The sequence below is a fragment of the Platalea leucorodia genome (genome assembly GCF_965183815.1).
Source record: "Platalea leucorodia genome assembly, chromosome: 3".
Taxonomy (NCBI): Eukaryota; Metazoa; Chordata; class Aves; order Pelecaniformes; family Threskiornithidae; genus Platalea; species Platalea leucorodia.
Genome location: NC_138825.1, coordinates 106532353 through 106551342, shown reverse-complemented (window position 1 = coordinate 106551342; position 18990 = coordinate 106532353).

Here is an 18990-nt window from a genome sequence, read left to right as displayed (position 1 = left end):
AAAGTTGGACTCATTCAAACAAAGTCATTTGAATAGAGACTAATGCAAAACTGCTTAGTTCTAGTTTTTCCCTAGAAGGTAAGTAATCTTATCTATCATTAACTGCCTCAAATACAGGTTTGTGGGCTATGAGCCTTCAAAGTCAATTCATGTATTTTATCACTGGATTAATCAACTTGTGTAGGTAACTATCTGTTCATTTACAGCAGAAGGAACCCAGGTGACTTAGGCAAGAAAAGTAAATTTTAGAAGTCTAAGGTTCACTGAAAGAAAATCTTGACCATAGGCACCAAGAAAAAATAGAAAGTTGTTTTTCTGGAAAGAAAACAATTTAGAGATCATGGAGCTTCCAGTGAAAACCTGTATTAATGTGACCCTGCATATATAAACAGGGTGGAAAGAATTAGGGAGATAGTCCTCATTTTGTACACAGTGTTGATAAGATCAGTATAATAGATCGTTACCAACAGAGACTTCTTAAACAATTTAAAGAGGATGCTGATAAACTAGAGATTGTGCAGGAAAAGCTATAAAAATACAGTTCAAGGGCTCAGTACTCATAGGGTACATCTCACTTCAGGACATCACATGAAGTCCTATGGATCTCTGGATCTCTGACACACATTTAAATGTATTTCCCAAACATATAAGGAAGATTGAAATAGTCTTTGATTTTTCTCTTAGCCTGATTGTTCCAAGTTTATATTTCCTATACTACATTGTTACTCACAAAGTTCTGTAGAAAAGTAGTTTTGAATGTAAATTCTGAGATTTTCCAGAAACAAATTACAAACACAATTCATCATATGAAATTAGTATTCACAGAGTTCATAAGACAGTTTGAAAGATCTTGGTTTATGACACAGACTTTTATCTCTTGAGCTCCTGAAGTGATTGACATAAATAGTTATCATCCTTTGGATGAACAAGCCAGTAAAAAGGAAAAGATACTAAACATCCATGTTTCACAGGTTATTCTTTTGGCAGAGGAAATATTAAGACTCAAATGTCTTTTGTTCTGTTCTAGCTATTTCACTCTGTCATGCTCAGCCCCATACTTTTTGCATGCTTACTTCTACTCCTTGAGTTTTCTCCTGTAAAACACGTCTTCCTCTTGTGAAAACTGTTATCCAGTTCTTTTCCTGGATAAAGTCTGTGACTTTAATTTCCAGCATCACCACATTCAATTCCCAAACAGATAATGGGCTCAAGAAATTTGTCACTATAACCTATCTTTTTAATGTCTACTTTTTTTCACTCCCCCCTGACAATAACTGAAACCAGAAGACTTTTAGCAATCAATACCATAGAGATAAGGCTTTCACAGGAAGAGATAAAAAAATATTGATAATCTAAATAGGCAGTATTGTGAATAAAGAACGGCACAATCCAGATATGACATAGACCATTGCTGATGTAATACAATGATGTGAAATACATCACCAATGATTATATGGATACTAAATGAAATGTGTTTTCAAGCAGAAGGGGAAAAAAGGGAATTATAACTATGGAAAAGTTTCATCTCAGGCTGCTTTAATTTTGGAAACATAGCCAAGTCTTTGATAACAAGTGAGACTGAGGTGAAATAAGAACAATAATCCTCAAGTGATACTACTGGGAGACGCAAAACTAACCCTTGAGAGAAGAGTTATAACTTGACATATAGCAGAATTTTGTTAATATCACTGAAGCTGAACAGTGTTAGAAACTGGACAGGAGAGAATATTAAAAATATAACAAAGAAAATCCCTTGAGCAAAGAGTTGCACATGTCATGGTATTCAGTGTAAGCCAAACTAAGGTGAAGGCAGTGAGTACATAATTTTTCAGGAGCTGGTAAGCAACAGGAGGAGACCAGGTAGCAAAACAAATATTATTGTTGCTGAATTCCTTATTATGTATTGTCTTCATACAGGATAAGAAGATTATCTGCTTGGGCACTAGCATGTAAGTCAATGAATTGCTAAAGTCATTGTTAACTTGCTTTTCCACAAACACATAGCTGATCATAAAAAAGTAAATCTCACAGTTTAAAGTGCTGAGTTTATCCCCACTGGAAAAGTACACGATGGGCCATGATAACCATTTTAAAAAGGTATATTTGCAGTGATATGGAAAAAATGCACTAATTACAGCATTAATCTCATGTCAACATTGACATTGAGTTTTTTGAAGAGATAAATGAAAAAGATAATTAAGGAAGAGGAGAATGAGGAATATACAAGTTCATCTCTGAGTTCTAAAAAGAAAAAAAAAGAAAAATATCCACTTGTCTCAAAATATGCTTCTCTAGGAAAGGTTCCCTTTTCTTAAGGCAGAGGCTGATAGGACAGCTGGGTAAACTCTGCTGTGAGAATCTGATAATCACAGAGGATCAGAGTAGGTCTGCTCATTGGCCACTACAGAAGAAAAGACAATGTAAACCCTCTTCCAGATTTAGATCCGGAGAGCACATCAGTCAGTGAAGAGATGTGCTTTTTAATAAGGTGATAAAACAATAGATGCCTTTATAATAGGAAGAGCTAAACAGCACAGTTGTAGTCACTACTGTTCTTTGAATTTATTGGGGATATTATTCCTTGTATATTCCACCAGTGTCTAAAAAACTCATCAAGTTTCTTGTCAAAATCAAAACTTCTATAGATATCCATTATTTAATAGGCGTTTTGCAACTAGCTTCCTATTGAATATTTTGATTTTTATCACTTACTTTTATTAATTGTCTGTTTTGTTTTCAATAATGAGGGATTTTTTTATTATTATTTTTAGCTTTATCTATGCCAAATTCTAGTTAACATTTTATGCTGTCTTATTCTTTTACACATACACTGTAGAACATCCATTATCTGACAGCACACTCAGAACATCAGATGATACTTGCATTGCTTATTATGGTTAATTTCAAAGGAGTTCCCATCAGTTTTTCAAAACTAAGTGAAGAAAAGTCTCTCTATTCTGCCTCCAGCAACATAAAGCACACACTATATTACCCCTTGCTTCTCGAGTTTATCATGCAGCTATATTACTATTAAGAAAAGCAAGACAAGAGCTGATGAAGTTTACACTGTATTTAATGTGGTCCATAGGTGAATATCACTCTTATTTATATAGCACTAAATTGTACTTGACGTTTTAGAAACAGTAAGACACAGAATTTGCCTGACAGAATGTAGGAACTCAAAGGAGAAAGAAAGTCAAAAGGATGAACAATGCGATGCAATGCAGGAGTAGAATGGATCTACCAAATCATCAGGTGGGGTCCTCAGCTCCAGCAGGCAAATCTGCAACAGAATGACTTTCATTAAATGGCCAGGCTCTGCCTTCCTATTCCAGTTCCCTTCTCCTGCTGAAAGACTCTCCTGGAATCTTGTTCCTCCAGTAGTTTGAAATCAGCTTCTCTTTTCCAGTCTAAAGGTGAATATGGACAGTTATCCTCGTTATTTGGTGTCAGCAGTTGATTTTTAACATATGTGTTGTGAGTAGATGGGGCTTAGTGCTGTTCCTAGGCTTTTCTGGAAAATACTCTCTTATGTCCTACAAACGTAGGAGCACCATAAAGGGAAAAGATGGCAGTGGCATATGGGAAGGGAAATGTAACATAGAAGGATGTGGAGCTTAAGAGGGAAAGGGTTTCAGTCAGGCAAAATAAAGGGGAATCCCCTAGGGAAACTGGACTCCTTAGGAGGAGAGAGAGGGTCACGGAGTAACCTGGGGCCAGGCAAAGGGGGCTTGATCATGTAGCGCAGAAGTATTCAGAGGCCAGAGCGTAAGGGCACAAGAAAGTAAGGGTGGGGAGTCCAAAGTAGGAGGACTGAGAAAGGGAGGGGAACTTGTGTGTGTCCATGGGGAGTGTCCCTGAATCCTGCTGTTAGGCACAGCCTGCCCCACACTGATTGCTGGGCACTCTGTTCTCCAACCTCATTCTTTCCTATTGTGAGTGCTGTGATCCTCAGCAAAGGATTTCTTGCATGTTTGGATTTTTTTACATGGATCTGTGTAAAAAATAGATGGACCTGGAGTTGTATAAGGGCTTTATAAGCTCTCATGTTCGTAAGATGAGTGATTCATAAGACAGAATTCTAAAGTATAGGCAAGTATAGACTGAGAAAAATAACTTACTCTGACTGACTCAGCTCACCTGAGAGTTGGGCTGATTTTACTGTGTTAAAAGGAAATATTTCCTTTGTGTTTTGTGGTCCACAACATCTCCACATTTTACTGCATCTCATAAGAAAGGACTCTTGCATAGGCACTTTTCACTTTGTGAAGGTTCATGTAAAAATAGCAGACAAGAAAAGTTTTGCATGAGATCACAATACAGCAAAACAAGAGCCTGAAGAAGAGTGCTCAGCAATCTGTTTGGTGCAGGGTTCAGTGACACTGGGTAGAAGTACGTAGGTTGGTACCAAAATAAACCAAGACTCTTCTGGCCCAGATCCCACTCCCATTCTCTGTTGACTATATATAGCTAAGCCTAAAGAGAACATTTTCAGGTGTACACAAGTCTCACTGTTTTCAAAGAAAAGCATGTCTGAGAATGTTAAAATCCCTTAACACTGTGATTTTGGCTTCTAGATGACTTAGAAACTTCCATAAAAAAACTAAATATAGAAACTGTGTACCTCTTGTTCCCTTTGATTAAGACCTTAAAATTCCAGTTCTGTTTTTGAAAGTAGTTAAATCACTTAGGCATTTTTATCACAAAGTTCCTTTCTTAACTATAACATATGTTCAGTTTACAACTCTGGAAGGTGCACATATTCATATTACCACCTGCACTGGATTTGGATATAAATATTTATTACAATTCAATCTCCGCTCAGAGCATCACTCACAAAACTGCAGATGAAGAAAAGCCAAGATGACAGGACACAGATGAATGTTAATACATTTGAACTTTTGCTAGCAGTAGTCAGCTTTGATATTAACACAGTCCCTTCTTTTGTCATGCTTAGTATATTGAAAAGTTATTTTAACTTTCTAAGTCTAATAACATCACCAGTCATAATCCATTCCAGAATCTGAGGAAAGTCATTGACTTTTTCCCCCCTCAGTCATCTTCATCATCTGCCTAGACTGAACAAGGCAAAATTATTTTCACTTACCAGGAATTTCATAAATCACTGATACTGTAGTAATTGCCAAGTATCACAAGAGTTCTGCAAGTATTTAAGGAAGTTTAGCTTGAAATTCATGGCACTGATGAATGAAAAAGAAGTTTTCAGAGACTGTTTTTATGCATTTTTTGTCAGACCACTGTCATATCACATTGACCAGAAAAGAACATGATTTAAGTAGTACCTTTTATATTACTGAATGCACTGCTTATAAGCTGGTATTAAGGTGAGTGTCTGGGGAAAATTTAAGAGTATTTAACAATTATATTATAATAAATTTGCACAACTGTTCTGTTATGACTCTGTCCGATCTGGTTTCTTATTTATTACTACTAAGACAATGATAGTTACTACAACTCCTTTTACTTTTAAAGGTTGCTCGTTTTGTCATTAACTAGCCTGGAGACCCCTGAGAATTTCCATACATCTTTTTCACAACTTTCTGAATGTTAGCGAAGCAGGTACAACCTGCAACAGATATAGAACACATCCACCATCACGTCCTCGAACTTTTATGTACTCATTACATTTTTGGTATTATATCATTCAGCATATATGAGATTTGGATTTTTTTTCTTTCAAGAGTTCTCAGGATATGTCTCTAGTCTCCCAAATTGTATGAAATTTTGGGGTGGCAAAATATCATTTAAAGCAAGCATGTTCAATAAGAAAAAAAATAACAACTTAACACATAAAAACAGTATTTTGAAACAAAAAAACATATAAAAGTGGAAAAAAAAAATTTCAAATTTCACAATATTTAATTAATTTGTTAATGAAAGCACTTTGTCCTCAACGTTAAAAGTGCATTTTACATTGAGAAGGCAAAAACTGAGAGTAGCCAGTGCATCACACCATGAGTGTGCAATAAATCGCCATAAAGATTAATACCAAACAAAGACCATCAGTTATTCATTCAGATAATAAGTGTTAGCAGAGCAATTCACAAGTAAGAGTCAATTAGAAGTCATGGTGCTCTAAAAAGATCAACTAAATCTACAGTCTTTGAGTAAAACATAATCAATTGTATTAAAAATAATCCTTGATCAGTCACTATCAAGATTAATCAGGTAATTGTACAGGGGAACATACCAACTAAGGAATCATAATTTAACAACAAAATTTAGGGGAAGAAGAAAGAGGTATATCTAATGGTTTTTTCTACAGTATGTAGACAATATCATTACTGCCATGACTTAAATTAGCAAATTTGTTCCCAAGACACAGAAAGGTAATCAACAAGTATTTAACTGAATGGAACAATAACTTAAAACTTGTTTTATTGTCTTATGCACTTATTAACTGTGCTGTCTTAAAAAAATAGTTTTATCTTCAAAAAACATCCAGTGAAATTGTGAGGTGATATCATCTGTTCTAAGTCCAAATGCACAGTAAGTACTTTAAAATTATAAAGACCTAGTTCTAGACTTAAAACAGAAGCAAGTGAATAAACAGAAACATCTGGGTGGGCAAAACTCTAGCAGTGTTAGTCAATTAAATGGTTCTGGGATACTGGCAAACCCTGGAGACCAACTAGCGTGTGCCTGCACACACACTCATACATTAAGCTCTTTTGCTGTTTAGCCCAAGGTGGCCATATCCAAAATGACTCTTCAGATTAGGTCCTAGTTTTTAATATATTCTGAGTTCATGCTAAGGACTGTGCAGGAAACAACAAGTCTGTCTGGGCCAAAACCATTTTCTGAGGTGTTAGTTACAGCGGCTCAGCAGTATAAGCCATCTTCTCTGGGAATGGTCTCTTTTAGCCCTTAAGAAACAGGTGACTTCTCTGTTCTTGAAATGATTTAAAAATAGGCAGTAAACAATACCAGATGCAAACAAATTTATAGTAGGAAAATGGGTGCAAAATCTCACTTTTCCTGTGCTGAAGTGCAGAAGAGCCATTTATTAAAAATATGATATTACTGAGTTGCTGGCAATAGGAGGGGACTTGGATTTCATGACCCAGCAGATGTCCCTTATTCATATGTTCCTAACAACTAAGATTTTATGTAGACAAAGTTCTGCATCTTCTCTTCTTTACTTCTACCCCTGGATGTAACCATTTCAATATTAATATTTGATTATATATAGGAATTGCCTATATTGATTTCATTTTACATCCTCATCAGAACTAACAACCAGATAAATATGAGTGAATTATATGATCAGTCTACCCTTCATGAGTTTAAAATAAAATTAAAATTCAATAAACAATGTTATTGAATTAAATGCAGGTGTTCAAGAGCAGTCTGCCAGATATTGTATGTGCTTGTAATGATGAAGGCAGGCTTTTATGGAGTGGGATAGTATGAAACTGGTAACAGTTACTAACCAAGATAGAAATAATTTTTTCATCAGTGGGTTTTTTCAGTACCCACAATTTCCAAGTCTTTAAAGGAAGTTAGCTGCTTTTGCCTTTAGCTGTGTTTATGTTAAACCCATTATAGAATCATAGAATCATAGAATGTCCTGAGTTGGAAGGGACCCACAAGGATCATCAAGTCCAACTCCTGTCCCTGCATAGGACAACCCCAAAATTCACACCATATGGCTGAGGGCGTTGTCCAAATGCTTCTTAAATGCTGTCAGGCTTGACACTGTGACTTCCTCCCTGGGGAGCTTGTTCCAGTGCTCCACCACCCTCAGGGTGAAGAATCTTTTCCTAATACCCAACCTAAACCTCCCCTTGGCATATCTTCCTGCCGTTCCCTCGGGTCCTATCATTGGTCATCAGGGAGAAGAGATCAGTGGCTGTCGCTCCTCCTTCCCTTGTGAGGAAGCTGTAGACCACAATGAGGTCTCCCCTCAGTCTCCTCTTCTCCAGGCTGAACAGACCAAGTGACCTCAGCTGCTCCTCGTATGCTTCCCCTCTAAACCCTTCACCATCTTTGTGGCTCTCCTCTGGACAGTCTCTTGTAGCTTTGTATCCTTTTTGTACTGTGGCACCCAAAACTGCACACAGTACTTGAGATGAGGCTGCACCAGTGCAGAGTGGAGCGGGACAATCACCTCCCTCGACCGGCTAGCAATGCAGTGCTTGATGCACCCCAGGACATGGTTGGCTGCCTTGGCTGCGAGATTATGGCCTAGTATTGTTCACTTAGGTCCTTCTGCTCAGTCTTTTGTGACCAAGGGTGACTTTGGTGGGACTCTGTGACAGATATCAACATCTTCCAAAAAATGTCCTGAATTGTCCTCTGGATCCAACATGCTCTCAATACATGCTTTGAACATGGTGACAGAAGTAGCAGAGCTCTGTGCTTTCACAGCTATGTGCCCAGGGACATGCAGTGATAGTTTGCTGACTCTGCAGATTTTTTCCTGTATTTGTTCTGCCTGCGGTACTTACACAGAACCTGCTGCTCCCATCAGCCAGACATCACACAAGTCCCATCTGCCCCTCTGGCTGGCATTGTTGCACAAGCTGTGGGATACTCAGAGTGCTGGGGTGCATCTGTACTCGCTGGTGAGGAGCAGTCTGGGGGCTGTTGCATGGTGAGCCGTTCCCAGACACAGCCTGCCTCGCTCAAAGTGCCTGCTGTGTCATGCTACACAGCGAGTGTAGGTGCCCACTGCTCCACACAGTGTTTGCTGCAATTGTTTGTTCTACTTAAGGGTCAGGATAGCACCCTTAGTATTTCTTTGGTATTGGGCTGTTGTTGTTTTTGTGATTTTAAAAATGAAGTGTAAAATCTGGGCTTTACACTTGGTCTGGTTTTTAATTTAATCCTGATAGAAGACTGTCCCAGACTTCATGTGAGACAACATCAGCCACTGCAATGGGAACAGGTTTCTGTGGTGATTTCAAAGTAGGAAGATTTATTTTTTTTTTTTTTAATCTGAAAAGCAGATATTATATAAAATATCTGAAGCTGCTTAGCTTTCTGGGCAACATTCCCAGTCATTTGCAGCAAATAGTCCACCTCCTGGAAGGCAAAAAACAAGAAAATTCCCACCCAGCAGGGGTGGTAATGATGAGCTGCTATATGCTGTTATCGTTCACTACTATCAAGGAAACCACAAAGCAGGGCACATAAGCTATTTAACAAATAATTAAAATTGCTGGAAAGATGCCATTGTTAAGACAAAAGCTGATAATTCAGACAAACTCTCGAAGGTCTTACAACCCCTTGAGTATTCTTTAGTATGGTAAATAATTAACACCAAATGTAAGTCTTGCTGCATGACTAAAACAAATGGAGTGTAATAATACTGAAGGCAAAATAATATGTCTGTATTTCTTTTTTCGTTACCGGTGCAACATTATTTTGCGAAGCTGAAAGTTAGGTGTTCAGGGCAGCTAAAAAATTTTGAAAGATTTAGTCCCTCAGAAGCATAATCTCCCCAGATGAATACACGTAGTAAAGGTGACTTAATTTAAGTATAAATAGGACCTTTGTGATTATCTAAAAAGAATGCGATCAAGCCTTTCCTGCATCATTTCCCAGTAGTTACAAAGTAAGGTATATTTATGGCACCATTAATAACCCAAGTAATAATTTGGTGGCTTTTATTGCAGCAAATGATTATTTTATCTTTAGAACTAACTACTGAAACTATTAAAATTTGTTTTCCAAGCTTCTCTCCCAACATATATGTGGCTCAGATGGAAATATTAAATCATTAATGCCCAACAATATAAAATTATTTAATTAGCATATATTAAAATATTAAAAGTATAAACAGTTGTTAATATTAGAGCTATTATTGGCTGATATTATTCAAAGTCAAATAATTTTTTCCATGCTTATGAATTTATTGCCTTTCACTCTTCTGGCCAGCAATAATCACAATGCATTAAACACACAATAATGAGAAGAGCTCCTAACCCCCTGATTAACTCAACTCAGCACAAAGCACTGGTCTGTGTATAATCACAGAAGACAGAACTTGGTCTATCTAGTTCCAAACCCTGCATTGTGAATAATCCTAACTCTGCATGTGCTTAACATAATTAGAAATGTCTTTCCACTGAGAGTCATTCCCATCAGTCATGAGTAGTCAGGTGGTCTAATCAGCATTTACCTGTAAAAATGTGCTTATTTTGTCAGTGTTGTGGTAGCATAATTCTAAAAAAAAAAAAAATTGGTTTTAAGAAATGAAAACGTTATATTTCTTATATAGAGAGAAGTTATAGTTACTCTACAGTGTCAAAATAATATAAAATAAATACAAATTATTTGCAAAATAAAACCATACCTAATGGAAAGAAAACTTGATGAGTGGAATGCGAACAAGGCTCTGATCTGTGTATGGTACATGGACTCGAGCGCCTACTTCACTTCTGTTAGCAATGAGTTTGCTTTGGCATGCAACACCAGCATGGAATGTTCAACATTAAGCACTCTGCCATGACAAAATACCAAAACTCTTAAAAAGTCTTTTATCAACACATTTACATCCATATTTACATTTGAAAGCTTAATTCTTGGGCCTTACAGTTTAAAAAAATATTGGATTAAATTTGTTTCATGCCAACTGTTACTCAAGCGGATTTTGGTACTATGGACATGGGAATTCCTTGCTTTCCAGGTGATCCCTTGAAATACTTCAAAATGTTAAAATTTAAGGCTGTAAATAAATAAGAAGTAGGATCAGAGGAATCTTTTAGTTTATCAGATGCAACTCCCTTATATTAAAGGCTGCTGCAATTTATAGTGCCTTTCATACAATGAGCAACGTTCTCCTGAGCGGGTCAATAAGGCTAGCTATTCCCTGTCTCTACCAGGAACACTGTTCTGATACAATTCGTATTACAATGGCTATGCATTGGCATAGCTATTTTGAAATGAACCTTGATAGTTGCCCTGTTATTGATTTTCTTTTCTTGCTCTGATCATTCTCTGCCTTTTCTAATCAATTAATTGTCTCCTTATGGCAAGAATTTCCATAGGCTTGGTTAAGGTCTCGGGCAAAGGAATGTGTTCACTAATCAGGTCCTCGGAAGCAGATTTAGAGCACTAATTCCAAGCAGCTGGACCTTCTAACCACTTAGAGTTATGATTGCACAGCAAGTTAGACAAGCAGCTTACTCTCTGATTCCTGCTAAAAGTTAACCAGGACCTGTTGCCTTCCTGATAGCTGACTTATCTCTATCACGTTAACTTACAGTGGAGACCTTTTACAGGAAACTTTTCTCTCAAGCAAAAGTGGCCTATATGTGTACTTCACAAGTTCCTCGATATTTGTAACATAATCCCATATAAGCAAATTAGAGTTTATCAGTCAGTTTCCACTACTTTCAGCGATGGATCAATGAAACAAAAAGCAAGTTAATATTTTTATTTATTTCTTTGATATTCTTTTTTGGCTTGATGGAATGGAAGCTGATTTTATTATTTCTTTATACAAAAAGCATAGAGGTCATGTGGATTACTGAAATTTGATAATTCCTAATTATACTTCTTTGAGTTTATACTGAATTTTGTCCCATTTTTGTTGATATAACCAAACACTACATACAGTGTATCTGACAATGTGGTAGTCTTGTTTAATTAAGTTCCCCAGAAGAAATAAAATACTTGGTATGAAGACAACAGTTTTGCAGAAGGTCTATGATTTTTTCCTTCATGTTAGAAGAGCCCTTATAAAGGCAATTAGTCTTTTTGCTGTAAAGTAGTTTGCATATTAGTTAGATTCAATAATTGGAATGAGGAGTCTTTTATAACAAAAACAGTGACCCCCCTTTACAGTTTATAGAGTACAGGTCAAACTGATTGTCCTTTCCTACTAATTCTTTTACTGTGAGATGATTTTTAAGGCTCTGATGTTAGATACAGTTCACTAATACCTATTTTTTTTACCACGGTATTGAAAAAATTAAGGTGTAAGAGGCTTTTAATATATTTTACTAGTCTTTTTTATCAAAAAAAATCACAGAAAATAAAATTTTCTCAGATTTTGACTCACACTGTAGCACTTTCACTTTCCAGCAGCCATTGTACAGTGTCCACCAGAACTGACCACGGCAGTCCAGCCATGAGCTCACGAACATTGACTTGATATAGACACAGGATTTAAATACATCAACTTTCAAATAAATTGTCCTGATCCCTTATTCTTTACCCACTATCTTCTGTCTATCTGGGTTTAATCCAAATGCATTTCAGTCATGTGAATTACTGACAGTGAATGACAGTCTGGAGGTGCAAGAAAATTGTTTCTCGTGATACCACTCAGAGAACAGCAGGACAGGTAGGTCAAGGCTACATCTACACTTAAAAGCAATGAAACCCCTGACTGAGAAGGGAGAGAGCAGCCCAGAAAGCTTAGGGCTCAGTGTGCTCTTGACTAGTCTCATTTCTGCAGGGAAGTGGGGTGCCAGGTATGGTTTCATTTACAAAGGCAGAGCACTTACTTCAGTCCTAACCTTATGATTATTGAAAATTATCTCCTCCTGTCCAGTTAAAAATTTCTCTTATGCTGCACAAGCTGAGCATTTCTGATTTCTGAGAAATTTTCCTCTCCACCAGTTGTTTTTGTGCAGTGAATAGTCTTTTCCAGATCATTCAGTATCTGTTACTGAACTGCTGGACCAAACCAATTCATCTATAGAAATGTGCATTTCCATCTATGTATAATGAATATACATACACATGTAAAGTCTAAATCTTCCTTATTTTGAAGTAGGAAGCTACAAACATAAAACACAAGAATAATTTGGAAATATAATACACATAGATTTCCTGGGATTTTCTTCATGGCTTCTTGCATTTCTGTGCCACCACCGGACAGTGTTCTAAAAGAGAAGGACATTTTCTCTTTATTGACAAAGAATGGCCTTCCTGAATAATGGACTGTGGTACCCAATATTGAGTCAGTGCATCCTTGTCAGGAGGATGGAAGAAAGAGATAAACCAGACCCTTGTTCCTCAGCAAGGGCTACAGCATCTTGGCTGTTTCTTTAGTGAAAATTACCTCTGTCACCCTGGCACTGTATGCCAGTCCTGCCAATGCGACATGGGTGCACAGAATGTGTGCTTACCAGAGCAGGTCCCAGACACTGGTTTCTAGATCTTATTCAGGCTTCTTTAAGATGACAGCTTTGGATTTGAAAAATCTGAATTTGCATAAATGCATAAATTTAGATCTATCCCTGAAATTTCACTTGTAAAAAAAATGGCACGCATACTTTCCTGGAAATATATTGCTTGTGTCATAGCTGTGTAATACCCATGTATGGAATCTTAGCTTACAATGTGTAAACTATTTCAGTTCAGTCCATAAGTAGTCGTATCTGAAAGAGTATGCTATTTATTCGAGTTAGGCAATATGGTTTTTAGCAAAAAGATACATTTTGTAAGAAATATAGAATTTTATTTCAATTTTTTTTTCCAGTTTCCTTGAAACCCTTACAGATTTTGTTATAGTTAGTCAGGGGCACTATGTACAGGAATTTCAGTAGTAAAAGGGAAAAATTAGGTATGCCTACAATATACGTGCTGCTACTTCTGTTGCAGTAAGTAGGAGCTTGCTTTCTTTTTCACTTGCCTGGGAGCATACAAAGTATGCTGTTTTTCAGCTTCTGTGCACCTTGCTCCTGTAGGAATTGTACTACAATAAACATTCATGATGTCATTAATACACACATATAAGTCATATAGCATTTTACCCAAATCAAAGCTGTGTGGCTTCCTGTAATGTTTTGTATTTTAAGCAAACTAAGGAAGCTGAAATAAGAACTTAAATAAAAGTTGGAGGGGCAAAGATAAGTATGAAAGAGGATCTCTGAGGTACATATTCACCAAAATTAGGCTCAGTTATTGTACTACTCAAAAGAATGTAATGGATCAGGTTCTGTCAGGTATTTTCAGTTTGTGTTAGGTTTGTACTCAAAGCAAGCAAACATAAACTATATAATACAATAGTAATGGATACGGCCTGGTAGTGAACATAAATCGGATCATTCACTCTTCATTAAACAAATTTTAAATACTCCCTCAAAGCATCTTTCAACAAAAAACAAGTTTTCAAAGGAACTTTAATTTTGATTTATGCAATCATTTGAGTAAATTAGGGATTTTTTGGCAAAGATGTTTCTCTCATTTTGTTAGAAGTAATTCCCACTTTCAGTTTCTGTTCATCCACCTCTCTGTCTGAAAAGAGCAAAACAACTTATTTCAATGGTTTACATTTTTCAACTCATCAGGAAACGGGAAAAGTTAAAAAGGTCAAAGTTCCTTTTGGTCACTGGAAAAAAGCATTCTTAAAAGAATAAAAAGATTTATCTTTTCAAAGTTTACTCTTTTATAAATGAATATGTTCTCTGTATTTCCATTTACCTGATCAGTATTATTCAAAGTTCAGAAATAAGCCATTGCAAAATTAGTCTCATCTATCTAATACGTTACCACCGTTTAATTAATTGATACATTATAGAATCACTCCCCTGCATTTTTTTTTCCTGAAATAGTTGTTCAAGATAAAAAGTTGTAGTCAAAAGACTTGACTACCTCAGCTTCTGCTTAGTGTGTATGGAAACACCTGCCACTGGAACGTGCTTTTATCCTGTGAGTGACCCCACCTTGGTTTTCTTACTCTTAAATTTATTAACTTCTGTAGGCAAACACTGGCATGAAAACTGATTAGGGGGTTGAGCCTGCTCTTTATCTCTGTGGCACTTCGGGGTGAATCCCAACTCTTCTGACTGTTTTACTGATGCTTTATTGACCTTTAGCTGCCTCATTGCAAAGCGGTTCCTCTGGATAGCACAGACAATCATCTGACCCTCACCAAAATATGGTAGCTTTACCTGGGATGTAGAGCTGGCCCCATGTTTCAAAAAAACCCCAAAGTTCTGTGTTTAAAATACAAAATGACAGGTAGAGATGTAGCCTTTCCTTAGGCCCTGTTCCCGGCACCACTGCTGACCTGGCCGCAGTTGCCGCAGCCATGGGGCAAGCTAGAAGGAGCCGTGACTCCATCTCTGCAGGAAATTGGGCTGGATTATTTTCAAACAGTATTTTTAAAATACTTTAGAGCAGCCTGTGTACCACTAGGGATAATGGTATTTGTCTGGGTACTTCTGCTGTCTGTTCAGACAAGTGTTTGGATTGGGCCAGCTGTCCCTTTCATCCAAGAGGCTCCCTACCTGCCAGGCCTCTGTCACAAAAATCCTGAAACAACTTCTTCCCTCTTAATTAGGTTACTCAAACAATGTGCTTTACCCCTTTCTTCCCTACGTGGCCTTCAAATCCTGCTCCCCTGACTTTGCCCATTTATAGCGCAAACTCTTGCTGGCTGACAGCAGAGTCGCCAACTGAGGGTCGTTCAGCCATTCCTCCTCCCTCCCCTTGTCCCTCGTCACATCTTTTCCCACCTCTGAGCTGTCACCACCTTTCCCTAAGCTACGGCAGGGAGAAGAGGAGAAAATTAATTGTGTCATTTTCACATAACATCTTTCTACCATCATAACCCTGGAAATGTTATCTCCTTGCAATTACAGTGAGTTTGCATGGGTGCAGCTTCATTTATTTAAATAGACCTACTTCTGATTGACACATGCAAGTATGTGAGGAGAATCTTGGCCTACTTCTTTGTCATTGTGAGTTATTTAAAATGTAAGAACATTATTTACTATTTCAGTTAAATAAGGATAAATATAAATAGACATGTATTGCTGCTGTCACTTCTCCCCAAAAATTTACAATTAATGACCTCTGACCAGATAGTCTTGGCTTGTCTCAGGTAGGTTTGGTGGAGGTTTTGGGGGCAATATGGACATAGCTTTTTATTGAAGGAAAATATTTTGACTGCTAGTTAAGTTTTAAATTTGCTATAAAACTTCAGTTACAGATTATTTCTCAAATGACAGCATGAAACTTTTGTTTTGCTAGAAGACTCCTCCTTTTCAAAACTGATCTGTGGAATAGCCAAGGGTTTTTCCTGGTGCTCGCCCTGTTTGTGACTGGATCTTTTCAGTCTTGGAGGGCTCTCTGTTCCTTTGTTGCATTCAAAATCCTACTCTGGGAAAAAGGAAACACATGTTACATGCAAAACCTGAAATTTATTGCTAAGTGTAGATGAAAACTTCACAGTCAAAATGAAGACTTATTATTAGTGCAGAACTGATTTAACAGAAAGGGAAAGAAAAACAAAATAATAAAAGGAATTCCTCTGTATAAAAAGTCTCAATAATAACAATGCAATTAAAATTGTTATACTCAGGTTTTCTAGTATCTGCACCTTGCTCTAGTGTTATGCCACCTCACATCCTATGGTTGTTGGTTTCAGACTGGGGTGGCTGGGGGCTTTATAGCATCCCCAGTCTTTCACCAGGAGGAGTATGACTTTGGTACTGATGGTTTCCTTCTCCATACTCTAGGGTCCACTTGCATACTTTTGTATACTTCCTGACCCTTTTTTAAACCTTGTTCATTCTGCACTGATCTAAAACACCACATTAAATCTCAATTTACTATATATGGAGTGTGAGTTATTCTGGATACATGCTCTTTGTTCTCTCTTACCTTTATAGCTGGTTTTCCTCAACTCCCTAAGTTGGCATTTCTGCAGCTGAACACTGGTGAGCTGTTCTTAGGCTTGGGGATGCAGGATCCTCCTGTGCCCCACTGTTATCATCCCACACCATGTCTACCCTGCACTGCATCCTGTGCCTGTGTTCCCATTTCCAACACCTTGCTCTCGTCCTATCTCTGTCTTCTACATCATGACACTACATAAGTATTTCATTCTACGCAAAAAAGCTACTTCCTACTAGCATTAATTTTAAAATTATGATATGGTTATACACCTCAGTTATAAAAAACTATGCAAAAGTAAAACAAATTAGGTAATAACAGATTTTCATTATAAAACTGCTCCTACCAGTAAACAAAGTAAAATAAAACTCCAGGCAGGCCAAGAAAAGCCTAGACAATATGTCTGACATCCTACTTCTGAGGCCTTACAAAATTAGTACAAAGCACACCAGTCTTGCAAACATAGCTTTCTGCCAGGAAAAAATACAAAATGAAATATTCCCTACCAGTTCTACACTTTGCAGAGCAACGCAGTATAGCACAGCTCCCCAAAATACCTTTTGAGCAGTGATTGACTACATAAGCATCTTAACATAGATCAAATAATGTATGTTATTAATGAACAGAAAGAAATAACAAGAAGTGATAACTTGATATGGTACCAAATATGTTGGTTTTATCCTGGTTTTATCTCATATATTAAAAAAAAAATCAAACAAAACAACCAACAGTATTCCTTCCATCTAAATAAAATATGACCACTTCATTGTTACTTGTTCTGAAAATTTTTCTGGGAGCAACACACCTGAACAATCTGCATCTTATAATCATATATCACATAAATGAACATATTTTGGTATACTATATCAACTTAATATTTCTTGTTAGCTATTTTTTATTGGTTTTAACTTCTCCATGTTTCTTTTGAATAGGTAAATGAGTGCTTAATTACTGAGCTTTAGATAAATATAAGCTTATTATAGATTCACTAGTTAATTTTAATAAAATGATGGTTTGTTAAGATGCTTGGGTTTTTTTACACAATGCTAAATTATCACAGAAACTAGATGAGGTGTAATACCTATTGTTTCTGTCACAAAAGAAAAGAACAGAAACATCTGCATGATCCTATTTATCACTACATTTCAGTACTGGTCAAGACAAGACATACTGGACAGAACTGAAAAATGTGTCAAAATTAGCTGATAAGTCTGTGTTACGCAGCCTAGATGGTCTAGGTAAAGTTCAGAGAAGAGAGCATCAAATTGTAACATTTCAAAATGAAGGATGTAAGTGAAAGTAATATCAGTTTTGGTATTTTTTTAATGATTTTTTCAGTAGATCACCTTACTTTGTTACAATTAGAACAGAACAAAAAATTAGAATACATTTTTTTTTTTTCCAAATGTGTTTTTGGTTTTTTTTAAACTGTATGTTAGGGAGGTGGTTGTTATGAAAAGTATAAGCTTTCTTCAGGACTTTTTTCAAATGGAATGAGTGTTTTTCCTTAATTGTTTTGGCAAATTTTATGGAAACAAAAATATTATTGAAAGGATAATTTTTTTTTAACTTCACAAGAACTCAATTACCAGTATTATTCTTCTGAAATCTAATCATGTGAAATATGTTTTATAAGAATTTCAGAAATCTTTCTGTTCTGGTAAGAGAAATTAAAAAAAAAAACAACATAGAAATGTCATTTCCATTGTACAAATCAGTGAACTAATTCTCGGCTAACTTACTTACAAAATTTTATTTGCTTATTCTCTGTCAATGAAAATACTTTTTACCAACTTTAGAGAATGGCATCTCTCAGAAATTAAAATGAATTAAAAGTTCTTCACAGTGATTGTGTTGATTTTCAGCTCTTCAAGGCTCCAGAAGAAAATGTTCTGCTGTTATTTTTATTTATATGCTTGAGTATGGAAAATAGTAAATTAGGTTCAGATTTTTTAAGTCTTTATTCTTACCATACTGGACTCTATAATGATGGTAATGGAGGATGGATGTTGGTGTCATCTAGTCCTTTATGATATTTTCTGTGTGATCCCAGCAACTGGCCAGATGGATTCACTCTGATTTATTTATAAATTTCTGATTATGCTCAGAGGTTTAATCTCAAAAATTAGCATAACATCCTTTTTTTTTTTTTGTCTGTTTTGTGCTGATCCATTTATGGTTTCTTAGCATTAAGGGCAGTTCCTCATTTAGTCTTAATCTAGTTGTTAGATAGATACATTACTGAGCTCTCAATCTCAACAAAAATACTTGAAATGTCCTATTTTACTGCCTCATCTGCCATTCTTTCTCTTACCTCTATACAGTTTGCATTAGCTGACCTACTTCTGTTTGTTCAGTCTTTGTATCTCAGAAAAGAAAAATCATATT